At 38.1% G+C, this 14952-nt stretch overlaps 1 pseudogene; it reads right to left on the reverse strand.

Annotated features, from left to right (window-relative positions):
• Positions 1–443: 443 nt before the first annotated feature.
• LOC148571746 (uncharacterized) overlaps positions 444–14952 on the reverse strand; it is a 34527-nt pseudogene continuing 20018 nt past the window's right edge.

A 14952-nucleotide genomic window follows, 5' to 3' on the forward strand; every position in this document is an offset into this window, starting at 1 on the left:
TAGTTTATCCATTCTTTCTCAATCAAACAAAATTTCTTATGTAAAAAGGGTAAACTTGGGTTTCAAAAATCCAAAATATTTTTCTAATCACAACCAAAGAGCTAAAACAACTACATAAAGCAAATCCAACTAAAGAGATCTAAATTCTACAATGATCCAAAATGCAAAATGTGACAAACTAAAGCAAAAGTATCCCAAAATACTAATATGTACAATAATCCATAAGTGCAAAATAAACCAAAGTGCAAATGCTAAAAGTAACACAAAATACAAGATAAATGTCCGAAATTGTTCAACCAAAATAGTAATTCCACCGACAGTGACAACGGTGACCTCCTCATATTTAGAATGAAGCATTGTCCTCAATGCTATGGCTCAGACTTGGGGTGAGGGTCAACGGTTGCATCCGACTGGGGCTGAGGCTGTGGCTCCACGGAGGTCTGCTACGCCTTTGGGGTAGCCTGGGTCTGTGGGGGTGCCTCTGGTTGAACCTGCTCCTCCTCATTCTCCTCCTCCTTCGCGAAAGAAGGGTCGGCATCAGGGGGCATCTCGGCGCCCAGTGCTACTAGCATCTGATCTACTCGATCAAGGCATCGCATGATGCGGTGCTCATTACGCTCCATGAATCGGAAAAGATAATGTACCAGTAGATATGTCGGCTGGGGTGCTGGCAGTAGTGGTTGTGCAATAGGTGTTGTGGATGGACCTGCTGCAGCCGAAGAAGAAGAAGGTCCAAGTACTGCTGCTGCTGAGGCACGAGCTCTAGATCGATGCCAGGACGGAGGCTTCTTATTCACCCATGTCCCCTACGAAATCATGCTCTCCTTCCCGTGGACTGGGGGTGGTGACTCATCATCTGCTCTCCATGGAGCACCAGCTTGCTGAGCCATCTTAGTGACCAAGTCGGGAATGGGAGTGTCCCATGGACATGCGTTCGCCACATGAATCTCCGGATCAATCGGGGAAAGTACACCTCCTTCCCCTCCAGAATACATCCGATCAAAACTAGCATGTCCACCGGAATCTCAGTAAAATGTGTGGTCGGCATGATGTAGTGGGCAAGGATCTGCTGCCACGTCCTAGCCTCCCGCGTCAGATGAGAAAATAGCATCCCCTTGGGTTTCTTATTATTAGCATCCATCTCCTAAGGGGCATCCGGGGTGGCAACTAAACTCCTCAAGACATCATAGTCATATGTCATGCAATGCATCTCCACCTCAGCCTGCATATAGGCATCTGTATCACTGGTCTTGGGTAGACAGCAGAGTGCATCCTCAATAGCAACTTCTGTGACCAATACCTGTCCGCCTCTTAGTTGAATCGAGTCAAGAGTATGTCTGAAGAAATTATAATAAAACTCCTGGACCCATGATGTGTTCACCCTACCCAGCTCCCTATCAACAAAAGAGAGGCCCATCCCTTCAATACGGGTCTCAATGGATTGCTTCAGATCGGCGGGAATGGACAGTTTCTTCTCGATGTTGAGGTTTTTCTGCTAGTAGGTCGGGAAGCGGAACTCAAAGTACAGGTTAGGGAACCTTTCTGCGTCAGTAGAAGGCAATAGCTGATTTGCTTTCTCCTTCTTTGAAAGAGGGTTCTTTGCAAAATTGGTGGGGGGAGAAGCAGCGGAAGATTGAGATTTCTTTCGTTTTCTAGCGGTAACTGGTGCAGAATTTATAACCACAAACTAATCGGCAAGTGCACCGGGTCGTACCAAGTAATACCTCAGGTGAGTGAGGGTCGATCCCATGAGGATTGATGGACTAAGCAACAGTGGTTAAGTGATTTACTTAGTTAGGCAAATAGAAAATGGTGTTTGAAGGTTCAAAAGCATTAACAATAAATTCAGAATATCAGAAAGCAAGCAGTAAACAAAGTTGTGAATAATATATGGAGAAATAGTTAAGGCTTCAGAGTTATCTATTTTCTGGATTGACTTTTCTTACTAATTATTTTAATCATGCAAGATTTAATTCATGGAAAACTATATATGACTAAGCCCTAATTCCTTAGACCTTCTTAGTCTACTCTAACTTTCATCAACCGCCAATTCCTTGGTCACTTAATTCCAATTAGAGGACGAAGTTCAATTCTAGTTTATGTGCCACAGAAACTCTAATTACCCAAATATAAGAGGATTATATGTCACGTATCCCGTTAAGTCCAGATAATTAGAAATTTAGGAGAATATATTTTCAAGCTGTTGTTCAAGTAAAGAGCTTTTCCAAGTTATACAAGAACTCAATTAGAAAGAGGGTCATACTTCCGTTCCACCCAAATTCATAAGATAAAGAACGAAAATAATTCTTGAATTATAAATCAGTACATAAATTAAAATAGAAAAATAATAGTATCAATCCATACAATAGACGGAGCTCCTAACCTTAACAGTGGAGGTTTTGTTGCTAATGGTTCAGAGAGAAAAACTAGGATTAAGAAAAACTATAAATTGTGGAATGAGGTAGAAGAGAAGAGAGAAGAGCCCGAAGGGCTGATTCTTTTTCCTTTTATATCTAATCCTAATTAATGTAAAATATATTTTCTAAAAACTAAATAATATATTTTCCTAATTATAAAAATAATAAAAGTTTAATAAAAAATTAATTAAATTCTGCGTGTAGCCTTTGGAAGAAGATTGGGGACCACTGGTATTATTAGGATCCACGCTGAACTTGTCTTTTTCCAAGTTCAGCGTGGGATGTGGCGTGTGCTTCCCTGGGAGTTTTCAAGTCCACGCTGAACTTGGAATTTCCCAAGTTCAGCGTGCTTCCTCCCTTGTGCGTGGATCCCACGCTGAACTTGGAAAATCCCAAGTTCAGCGTGGACAAGGCCGAACTTGACTGGATGGAGGGTTAGTGCTCCACGTTGAACTTGAAAAATTCCAAGTTTAGCGTGGAGTGGACAGCATCAATTCTTCGTTTTTTCCATTCTCTAGCCTTGGCTTAAACTCTGCGAAATTCGTCTAAAATGCCACCTGAAATAAACAGAATTGCACACGACTCAAAGTAGCATTCATAGTGGCTAAAATATATTAAATCTTGATTAAACTTAGCAATTCAAGTGGAAATTCATTAGGAAAAGATAGAAAAGATGCTCACGCATCAGTAACCTTTGCTTTCTCTCTATCAGACATCCTAAAAATAGATATGACAGGATATAAACAATTAAGCCAGGTAGAGGAATATAAAGCAAGGAAGTAAGCACATACAGGAAACAAGAGGATTGACATGTAATCATGAAGTGAGTCAAAAAGATGAAAACATGGAATGCAAGCAAACAAAATGCAGAATTCAATCCAAAATGCAATCCAATAAATCATGCAACAATAACAGAATGCTTGTTTGTTAAGCAACCATCATCATCATGCCCGAAAGAATATAAAAGAGTTAATGTGAAAACTAAGAAAAAGAATTAGAGAGTCAACAAAGTTAGAAGTTAGAAACTAGGTTAGAAATCAGTGGCATGACAAACACGGAACTTAACCACAAGAAGCTCAAGAGGTATATAAAGAACAAGCATGCTCACAGTCATGATTGTGATCCAAGTTATTGATGATGAAATATGGATTTGCATAAAAGCATACAACGGAAAGCAAGGCATCAACAATGCACAAGGTCACTAGGGTTGTAATAATTAGTGTTTACGGAAGTGAAATATGCACTGGTGTAACCAAAAGAGTTTTAAAAAAAATGTCAAGTTGAGAGGGTTACACTAATGGAGATCACCAATTATCACTAACGTGAGAACCTTTATTGAGAAAGGACAAGTTTATGTCAAATGGTAACATAATGTAAAAGGCTTCAATGGTTAAGTAGAATGAACAATTATACTTGAACCAAGAAGTCGGAAAGCATTTGAATTAAACTTGCAATGTCGAAAACACAAAGAAGGCTCTTCTTGACATAGTTAACCAAGGTGCTATTTGACACAGAGATTCGTCAATTAGTCCTTTGATTAACCAAGTGTAATGCACATAAGCGGGAATCAAAATGAAACAGGAATGCCAACCAAGTCAACTAAGGAGTTGTACTTGGCATAAAACAAAAATCATTTTCAAGTCAAACAAGCGCCAAGTTCCATTCCTAAGTTGCAAGTTGATGATAGGAAAGTTTCCAAAAATATTGGCAGCATTCCGGCAGTAAATCGAAAGTTCCCGGATAGCAAACAACAGCAAAAACAGTCATATGAATCCAAAAATGCAGCAAATTGATGAACGGATTTTTGACAGTTTAGAATTTCACAAATGAAACCTCGTTGCAAGTATAATTTCTAAACCAACAAACAATCTTCTCATACAAAATTTTGGTTGTCACAAGTAACAAACCCCAATAAAAATAATAACCGAAGTATTCAATTCTCGGGTCGTCTCTCAAGGAATTACAGGGAAGTATGCTACTATTGGTTATGAGATAGTATATTTTTGGGTTTTCGAAAGGTTAAACAAGGAATGTAAATGAAAAGAAAATAAAATAATAATTATGACAAGTCCTAGCAAGGATTGATAATTGGAAGTCCTATCCCCATTATCATAGTCAATTATGATGGTAATTGTAAATTGCACTCACTTAGTTAACCTCTAACTATTGAAGGTAAGTCAAGCGAGAGAATCAACATGAACCCTCAAGTCCTAGTCAACTCCTAAGGAAAGACTAGAGTTAGTAGAATTCAAGTCAACTAGCAACTTTCAATTGTCAATCAACAAGAGACTTTGACAATTCAAGAGTCTATAATTACTCAATCTTAGCTAAGAACATAAAAAGCTAGTTTAAAATCCAACCTAGCATTTCATTAAACACTTGATGGGCGTAAAGTAAAAGCATAGAAAAATAATAGAGAATGTAAAATCTAAAACCAACAATTGCAAGCATCAATGATAACAAATAAAGGAAGAAGCAATAAACATGAAATACCTCAAATTGCATTAAAAGGGAAATCAAATCTAACATGAGAATTCATAAACTAAATGGGGAAAATAAAGTAATCAACAAGGAAAATAGATAAACTAGATTGCTAGAACAATTAAAAGTTGAAGAGAAACTAAGTTAAACTAAGATAGAATCCAGAAATTGAGAAGGAATAAAACTAAGAACCCTAAAACCTAGAGAGAGGAGAGAGCCTCTCTCTTTAGAAAACTACATCTAAAACCTAAAATTATGTGAATGAATGTTGTGTCTATGAATGAATGAATGATTCCCCCATTCTGTAGCCTCTAATCTCTATTTTTGGGTTTGGAACTAGGCTAAAAACAGCTCAGAAATTGCCCCCAGTGATTTTTGATACGTTCAGCACGTGACTCTGTCACGCGTACGCGTCGCCCACGCGTACGCGTCATTGAACTTTCACAAGGTCACGCGTACACGTGATGCACGTGTGAGCGTCACCTAACTGCATGGCAATTATGACAAATTGCATATTATTTTGAAGCCCCGGATGTTAGCTTTCCAATGCAACTAGAACCGTCTCATTTGGACCTCTGTAGCTCAAGTTATGATTGATTTAGTACGAAGAGGTCAGGCTTGACAGCTTAGCAGTTCCTTCAATTTCTTGTATTCCTTCCACTTTTGCGTGCTTCCTTTCCATCCTCTAAACGATTCCTACCTTATAAACCCTGAAAACACTTAAGAAACATATCATGGCATCGAATGGTAATAAGAGGGGTTTAAAATTAGCAAATTTAAGGCCAAAGAAGCATGTTTTCAATCATAGCACAAAATTAAGAAGGAAAATGTAAAGCATGCGAATTATATGAATAAGTGTGAGTTTAGTGGATAAAATCCACTCAATTAAGCACAAGATAAACCCTAAAAATGGGGTTTATCAATCTTCCCACACTTAAACATTTGCATGTCCTCATGCTAAGCTCAAGAGAAGCTATAAAGGAGTGAAGAGGAATGGTAAAACTTATGAAATGCAACCTATCTATATAAATGCAACTAAATGCAAAAATACTTCTACCTACTTGGTTAAAAATAAACAAATTCTCCAAGACAAACAGAAATCAGATTCCACTAATTCAAATCACACAATAAGAGACAAGTAAACTTGTAAGAAGATAGCTCCTGAAAGCCGGGAACACAGAATCAAGCATTGAACCCTCACTGGAAGTGTATATGCACTCTAATCGCTCAAGTGTCTAGGGTTAATTCACTCTAATCTCCTTTAGTCATGCTTTCTAAAACTTTGTTCTTCATCTAACTAATCAACAAATATTTAATGTACAAATGCAAATATCATGAGGGTTTTTCAAGGTTGTAATGGGGCTAAGGCAAGGTTGAGGATATATGTATGGCCAAGTGAGCTATCATATGAATCTTTGACTAACCTGAGTTCTCACCTAACACATATACACACTCTATATAATTCTAAAGTCAAGCTTAGCTACCCAAATCCTCACTTTTGCAAAATTTCACATACTTATGTATTAATTTTAATTCCATCTCATATGCATTGATATTTTTTTTTAACTTAACATTGGGGTAATTTTCTCCCCTTATTAATTTTATATATATAAATGCATATGGTTTTTCTGATTTTAAATAAGTAAGAACCTAAATTTCTAATATTTGTCAGTAAAAATACAACACATTCTCATCGACCCAAGTTCCTACATTTCCCCACACTTAGTTGACACCTAATCTCTATCTTAAGCTAACCAAAGATTCAAATAAGGTAATTAATTATTTTTCTGCTTAAGGCTAGTGATGTGGTAATATAAAGAACAAAAGGGGGTTAAAAGGCTCAAAGTGGCAAACAAGGGTAAATGAAATGGTAGGCTATTTGGGATAAGTGAGCTAATAACAAATGATAGCCTCAATCATATGTATGCATGAATATATACTAAACAATGGACATATAGAATGGAACAAACCATAGATTACAATCATACAGAAGAAAACATACAAGAATAAAAATTATGGTTAAATAATGTAACCATATAATTAAGCTCAAAATATCACAGGTTGTGTGTTCTTAGCTATAGACCATGTTTCAAATTAAAATCTTCAAACAAGTTTAACAGAAAAAAGTTTTAATTTAAATTAGTGAAATGCTATAAAAAGGGTCTTGAAAAAGAACTTATCACTCCAACATAGTAGTGGTAGAAGAACATGCACAAAATCAAACAATCATGCAATCAAACATGCAAATGCAACAACTAATTTAACAAGAAAAATTAAACATTGGTGTTGAAATAGGAAATAACTAACCTACGGAAGTCGGTATCGACCTCCCCACACTTAAAGATTGCACCGTCCTCGGTGCATGCTAAGATGTGCAAGTGGACGGGTTGCTCCAACTGATGCTTTTCTCCAAAGGATGTGCAGATAGACTTGTCAGTTGCCCCATGTAAAAGTCTTCCATTTCCCTTCTTGATGGCAGATGAACAAATTTTTGACGGTTTAGAATTTCACTAATGAAGTCTCGTTGTAAAGTATAGTTTCTAAACCAACAATTAATCTTTTCATACAAAAGATTGTTTGTCACAAGTACAAACCCCTAAAATTATAAACCGAAGTATTTAAACCTCGGGTCTTTCTCCATAGGAATTGCGATAAAGTGTCTTGTTATTGGTTATGAGGTATGTTTTGGGGTTTTTGAGATAGGAGACAAGAAATGTAAAATGTAATGAAAATAAACTAACAACTATGAAAGCTCTTGGCAAGGTTATGAGAATTGGAAGTCCTATCCTCATTATCCTCCTCAATTGTGATGAGAATTGTCCATTGCTACCACTTAGTTAACCCCTAACCATGGAGGAAAGTCAAGTGGATGAATCAACTTGATTCCACAAGTCCTAGCCAACTTCCAAGGGAAATACTAGCTTTAGTGGTATCCAAATCAATTAGCAACTTCTAATTGTCAATCAACAAAGGAATTAGATAATTCAAGAGTCACTAATTACTCTACCTAGGCCAAGAGGAACAAAATCTATACTAAAATCCAACCAAGCATTTCATCAAACACTTGGAAGGCACAAAAGAAAAAATAGTAAATTGACAACTAGAATGAAATCTAACAACAATTATTGCAAAGAATTAACAACAACAATTAAAAGAAATGTAATTATTATGAATTACCTTAAATTGAACTGAAAGAGAAGAGAAGGAATCTACAACAAAGTATAGAAACAACATAAAGGAAATTACAACAAAGAAATAGGAGAATGATGAATGTAACAACAAGGAACTGAAAGGTAGAATTAGATGAAAGCATGAATTGAAACCTAGATCTAAGAACTAAACCTAATCATAATCCTAATCCTAGAGAGAAGTGAGAGCTTCTCTCTCTAAAACTAACTCTAAACTAATCCTAATATGTAAAATGGTGCGAATGATGTGAAGTGATGATTCCCCTTCAATCCTTGGTCCTTTAAAGCTTTTCCAGCCAAAAACTCAGCTCCAAATGGGGCCAGAAACCCTCTAAAATTGTCAGTCATGAGTTTGACTAAAAGAATCACGTGCAGCCTTCAGCGCGTACGCGTATAGCGCGCGTACGCGTCCATGGAGCATTTCGTGATCCACGCGTAGGCGCATAATGCGCGCACGCGTCCATGGGTGTTTTCCAAATCTTTGGCTTTTCATGATTTCTCCACTTTGCATGCTTTCCTCTCCATTCTTTTGATCTATTCCTAGCCCTTTTCAACCTGAAATCACTTAACAAACAAATCAAGGCATCTAGTGGAATCAAAGGTGAATCAAAATTAGCTAATTTAAGGTCCAAAAGCATGTTTTCCCATTTAAGCACAATTTAAGGGAGAATCACAAAACCATGCTATTTTCATTGAATAAATGTGAGAAAAGGTTGATAAAATACTCTAAATTCTACACAAGACAAACCTTAAAAATAGGGTTTATCAACCTCCCCACACTTAAACCAAGCATGTCCTCATAGTTAAACCAAGAGAAAGACAAAGGGTATCAACATTTATTCAATGTAAACTAACTAAATGCAACCTACCTACATGCAACTGTCTACATGAATGCAATTGCTTGATCAAAATAAATCAATTCCCAAGAAGCATATATGCACAAGGGCTAAGGACTAGCAAGTCTAATCCACAATTGAATTGAGTTATTAAATATTTTTATAAACTTGCAAGAAAAGAGATGATCATAGGTGAAAACATGTAATTGAGCATCAAACCCTCACCGGATGTGTTTGCACTCTATTCGCTCAAGTGTTTAGGGTTGATTCACTCAATTCTCTCCTAATCATGCTTTCCAAGATTTGTTTTTCTTCTAACAATCAACATTTATTCCATGCATGCATACAAGTATCATGAGGCCTTATTCATCGGTTGTAATGGGGCTAGGGTCTAGGTAGGATGCATATTTAGTCAAGTGAGCTTGAAATTTGAATCTTTAATCAACTTAAACTTCCCACCTAACCTACGACAATGGTGTGGGAAATCGTGATTGTTCATTCCTTGGTAACGGTGCTAAAAACTTAATACGCATGTTCATAATCTTAGTTCTTTGTCACAACTTCGCACAACTAACTAACAAGTGCACCGGGTCGTCCAAGTAATAAACCTTACGTGAGTAAGGGTCGATCCCACGGAGATTGTCAGCTTGAAGCAAGCTATGGTCACCTTGTAAATCTCAGTCAAGCGGATTCAAATGGTTATGGTGAATTGATAATTAAAATATAATTAAAATATAAAATAGGATAGAAATACTTATGTAATTCATTGGTGAGAATTTCAGATAAACGTATAGAGATGCTTTTGTTCCTCCTGAACTTCTGCTTTCCTGCTGTATTCATCCAATCATTCATACTTCTTTCCATGGCAAGCTGTATGTAGGGCATCACTGTCATCAATGGCTACATCCCGTCCTCTCAGTGAAAATGGTCCAAAATGCGCTGTCACCGCACGGCTATTCATCTGTCGGTTCTCGATCATACTGGAATAGGATTCAGTAATCCTTTTGCATCTGTCACTACACCCAGCACTCGCGAGTTTGAAGCTCGTCACAGCCATCCCTTCCCAGATCCTACTCGGAATACCACAGAAAAGGTTTAGACCTTCCGGATCTCAAGAATGGCCGCCAATAATTCTAGCCTATACCACGAAGACTCTGATCTCACGATCAGGAGGCTAAGAGATACGCATTCAAGCTTGTTTGCATGTAGAACGGAAGTGTTTGTCAGGCACGCGTTCATAAGTGAGAATGATGATGAGCGTCACATAATCATCACATTCATCATGTTCTTGTGTGTGAATGGATATCTTAGAGAAGAAATAGGCTTGAGTTGAATAGAAAAACAATAGTACTTTGCATTAATTCATGAGGAACAGCAAAGCTCCACACCTTAATCTATGGTGTGTAGAAACTCTACCGTTGAAAATACATAAGTGATGAAGGTCCAGGCATGGCTGAATGGCCAGCCCTCATAAAGGTCTAAGATAGCATAAAACTAATCAAAAGAGTCCTTTACATGATAGTAAAAAGTTCTATTTATACTAAACTAGTTACTAGGGTTACAGAAATAAGTAATTGATGTAAAAATCCACTTTCGGGCCCACTTGGTGTGTGCTTGGGCTGAGCATTGAAGCTTTCACGTGTAGAGGTCTTCCTTGGAGTTAAACGCCAGTTTGTAACCTTTTTCTGGCGTTTAACTCTGCTTTGCAACCTGTTTCTGGCATTTAACTCCAGAATAGGGCAGAGAGCTGGCGTTGAACTCCTGTTTGCGTCATCTAAACTCAGGCAAAGTATGGACTATTATATATTGCTGAAAAGCCCTGGATGTCTACTTTCCAACGCAATTGATATTGCGCCATTTGGACTCTTGTAGCTCCAGAAAATCCACTTTGAGTGCAGGGAGGTCAGAATCCAACAGCATCTGCAGTCCTTCTTCAACCTCTGAATCTGATTTTTGCTCAAGTCCCTCAATTTCAGCCAGAAATTACCTGAAATCACAGAAAAATACACAAACTCATAGTAAAGTCTAGAATTGTGAATTTTATTTAAAAAATAATAAAAATATACAAAAAACTAATCAAATTATACTGAAAACTATGTAAAAACAATGCCAAAAACCGTATAAATTATCCGCTCATCACAACACCAAACTTAAATTGTTGCTTGTCCCCAAGCAACTGAAAATCAAATAGGATAAAAAGAAGAGAATATACTATAAATTCCAAAATATCAATGAAACTTAGCTCCAATCAGATGAGCGGGACTAGTAGCTTTTTGCCTCTTGAATAGTTTTGGCATCTCACTTTACCCCTTGAAGTTCAGAATGATTGGCATCTATAGGAACTCAAAATTCAGATAGTGTTATTAATTTTCCTAGTTCAGTATGTTGATTCTTGAACACAGCTACTTTATGAGTCTTGGCCGTGGCCCTAAGCACTTTGTTTTCCAATATTACCACCGGATACATAAATGCCACAGACACATAACTAGGTGAACCTTTTCAGATTGTGACTCAGCTTTGCTAGAGTCCCCAATTAGAGGTGTCCAGGGTTCTTAAGCACACTCTTCTTTTTGCTTTGGACCTCGACTTTAACCGCTCAGTATCAAGTTTTCACTTGACACTTTCACGCCACAAGCACATGGTTAGGGACAGCTTGGTTTAGCCGCTTAGGCCAGGATTTTATTCCTTTAGGCCCTCCTATCCACTAATGCTCAAAGTCTTGGATCCTTTATACCCTTGCCTTTTGGTTTTAAGGGCTATTGGCTTTTTGCTCTTGCCTTTTGGTTTAAAGAGCTTTTGGCTTTTTCTGCTTGCTTTTTCTTTTTCTTTTTCTTTTTTTTTCGCCATTTTTTTTCTTTCTTTTTTTTCGCAAGCTTTTGTATTCACTGCTTTTTCTTGCTTCAAGAATCAATTTTTTGATTTTTTAGATTATCAATAACATTTCTCCTTTTTATCATTCTTTCAAAAGACAACATATTTAACATTCATAAACCTCAATATCAAAAGACATATGCACTGTTCAAGCATTCATTCAGAAAATAAAAAGTATTGTCACCACATCAAAATAATTAAACCAGTTTCAAGGATGAATTCAAAATCATGTACTTCTTGTTCTTTTGTTTTTAGAACAGTTTTCATTTAAGAGAGGTGATGGATTCATAGGATATTCATAGCTTTAAGACATAGATACTCAGACACTAATGATCATATAGTAAACACACAAACATAATTAAACATGAAGCATAGTAGACGAAAAATAGGAAAATAAGAAAAATGAGATTAAGAAACGGGTCCACCTTAGTGAGGGTGGCATCTTCCTCTTCTTGAAGAACCAATGGTGCTCTTGAGCTCCTTTATGTCTCTTCCTTGTCTTTGTTGCTCCTCCCTCATAGCTCTTTGATCTTCTCTAATCTCATGGAGGATGATGGAGTGCTCTTGGTGCTCCATCCTTAGTTGTCCCATGTTGGAGCTTAATTCTCCTAGGGAAGTGTTGATTTGCTCCCAATAGTTTTGTTGAGGGAAGTGTATCCCTTGAGGCATCTCAGGAATTTCATGGTGAGGAATTTACTCATGCTCTTATTGAGGTCCATGATCTCTTGTCTGCTCCATCCTTTTCTTAGTGATGGGCTTGTCCTCTTCAATGAGGATGTCTCCCTCTATGTCAATTCCAGCTGAATTGCAAAGGTGACAAATGAGGTGAGGAAAGGCTAACCTTGCCAAAGTAGAGGACTTGTCAGCCACCTTGTAGAGTTCTTGAGGTATAATCTCATAAACTTTCACTTCCTCCCTAATCATGATACTATGGATCATGATGGCCCGGTCTATAGTAACTTCAGACCGGTTGCTAGTAGGAATGATTGAGCGTTGAATGAACTCCAACCATCCTCTAGCTACAGGCTTAAGGTTCAGTCTTCTCAATTGAACCGGCTTGCCTCTTGAGTCAACTTTCCATTGAGCTCCTTCCGCACATATGATCAAAGTTAACCCTTCTAGTGTAGGGGCGTGCATTTTCTTCCATTATTGGCAAGTTAAACGCCAGCCTTACATTTTCCGGACTGAAATCTAAGTATTTCCCCCGAACCATGGTAAGCCAATGCTTTGGATTTGGGTTCACACTTTGATCATGGTTCCTAGTGATCCATGCGTTTGCATAGAACTCTTGAACCATTAAGATCCCGACTTGTTGAATGGGGTTGGTGAGAACTTCCCATCCTCTTCTTTAGATCTCATGTCGGATCTCCGGATACTCATTCTTTTTGAGCTTGAAAGGAACCTCAGGGATCACTTTCTTTTTGGCCACAACTTCATAGAAGTAATTGCCTTTGAGATGAATCTCTCCATCTCCCATAACTCAGAGGTGGAAGTAATTGCCTTCCCTTTCCTCTTTCTTGAGGTTTCTCTGGCCTTAGGTGCCATTAATGGTTATAGAAAAACAAAAAGTAATGCTTTTACCACACCAAACTTAAAATGTTTGCTCGTCCCCGAGCAAAAGAAGAAAGAAAGAAGGAAAAGAGGAAGAAAATGGAGGAGATGAGGGGAGAATGTGTATTCGGCCAAGGGGGAGAAGAAAGGGTTGTGCTGAGTGAAAATGAAGAGGGGATGATGGGTTTATATAGGAGTGGGGAGAGGTGTAGGGTTCGGCCATTAGGGTTGGGTTTGGGAGGGAAAAGAGTTTGAATTTTGGAGGTAGGTGGGTTTTTTAGGGAAGAGAGGATGGATGTGAGTGGTGAAGAGGTGTGGGGGAAGAGTGATTGAGGTGATTGGTGAGGGGTATTTGTAGAAGAGAGTTATGAAAAGGTGTGAAGAGGAGAGAAGAAAAGGTGGGGATCCTGTGGGGTCAAGGACTTAACATCCCTGCTCCAATTGGGCGTGTAAAACGCCCTTAGCATGGATGTCTGGCATTAAACGCCAGCTTGTTGCTTGTTTTTGGCCTTAAACTCCCAAATGTAGCCTGTTTCTGGCATTTAACGCCACTTTCATGCTCTGTTCTGGCGTTAAACGCCAGTCTGGTGCTTGTTTCTGGCGTTTAACGCCAGCTTGATGCTTCTTTCTGGCGTTAAACGCCAGTTTGATGCTTCTTACTGGCGTTTAAACGCCAGTAAGTTCTTCCTCCAGGGTGAACTATTTTTAAAGCTGTTTTTCATTCTATTTTTTATTTTTTAGTAGTTTTTGTGACTCCACATGATCATCAACCTAAAAAAAACATAAAATAACAATAAAATAAAATAGATATAATTAAATAACATTGGGTTGCCTCCCAACAAGCACTTCTTTAATGTCAATAGCTTGACAGTGAGCTCTCATGGAGCCTCACAGATGTTCAGAGCATTGTTGGAACCTCCCAACACCAAACTTAGAGTTTGAATGTGGGGGTTCAACACCAAACTTAGAGTTTAACTATAGGGGCTTTGGTTGACTCTGTAGTGAGAGAAGATTTTCATGCTTACTCTCCATGGTTACAGAAGGAGATCCTTGAGTTTTAAACACAAGGTTGTCCTCATTCAGTTGAAGGACCAACTCTCCTCTGTCCACATCAATCACAGCTTTTGCTGTGGCTAGGAAAGGTCTTCCAAGGATGATGGATTCATCCTCATCCTTCCTAGTGTCTAGGATTATGAAATCAGCAGGGATGTAAAGGCTTTCAACCTTTACTAACACGTCCTCTACTTGTCCATAAGCCTATTTTCTTGAGTTGTCTGCCATCTCTAATGAGATTCTGGCAGCTTGTACCTCAAAGATCCCAAGTTTCTCCATTACAGAGAGTGGCATTAAGTTTATGCCTGACCCCAGGTCACACAGAGCCTTCTCAAAGGTCATGGTGCCTATGTTACAGAAAATTAGGAATTTACCAAGATTCTGTTTCTTTTGAGGTAATTTCTGCCTATCCAATGCATTTAGTTCATTAGTGAGCAAGGGAAGTTCGTCTTCCCCAATCTCATTACCAAATAATTTGGTATTCAGCTTTATGATTGCACCAAGGTATTTAGCAACTTACTCTTCAGTAATGTCTTCATCCTCTTCAGAGGATAA

Source organism: Arachis ipaensis, chromosome B3, assembly GCF_059453495.1.
Source record: "Arachis ipaensis isolate K30076 ecotype BB chromosome B3, ASM5945349v1, whole genome shotgun sequence".
Classification (NCBI taxonomy): domain Eukaryota; kingdom Viridiplantae; phylum Streptophyta; class Magnoliopsida; order Fabales; family Fabaceae; genus Arachis; species Arachis ipaensis.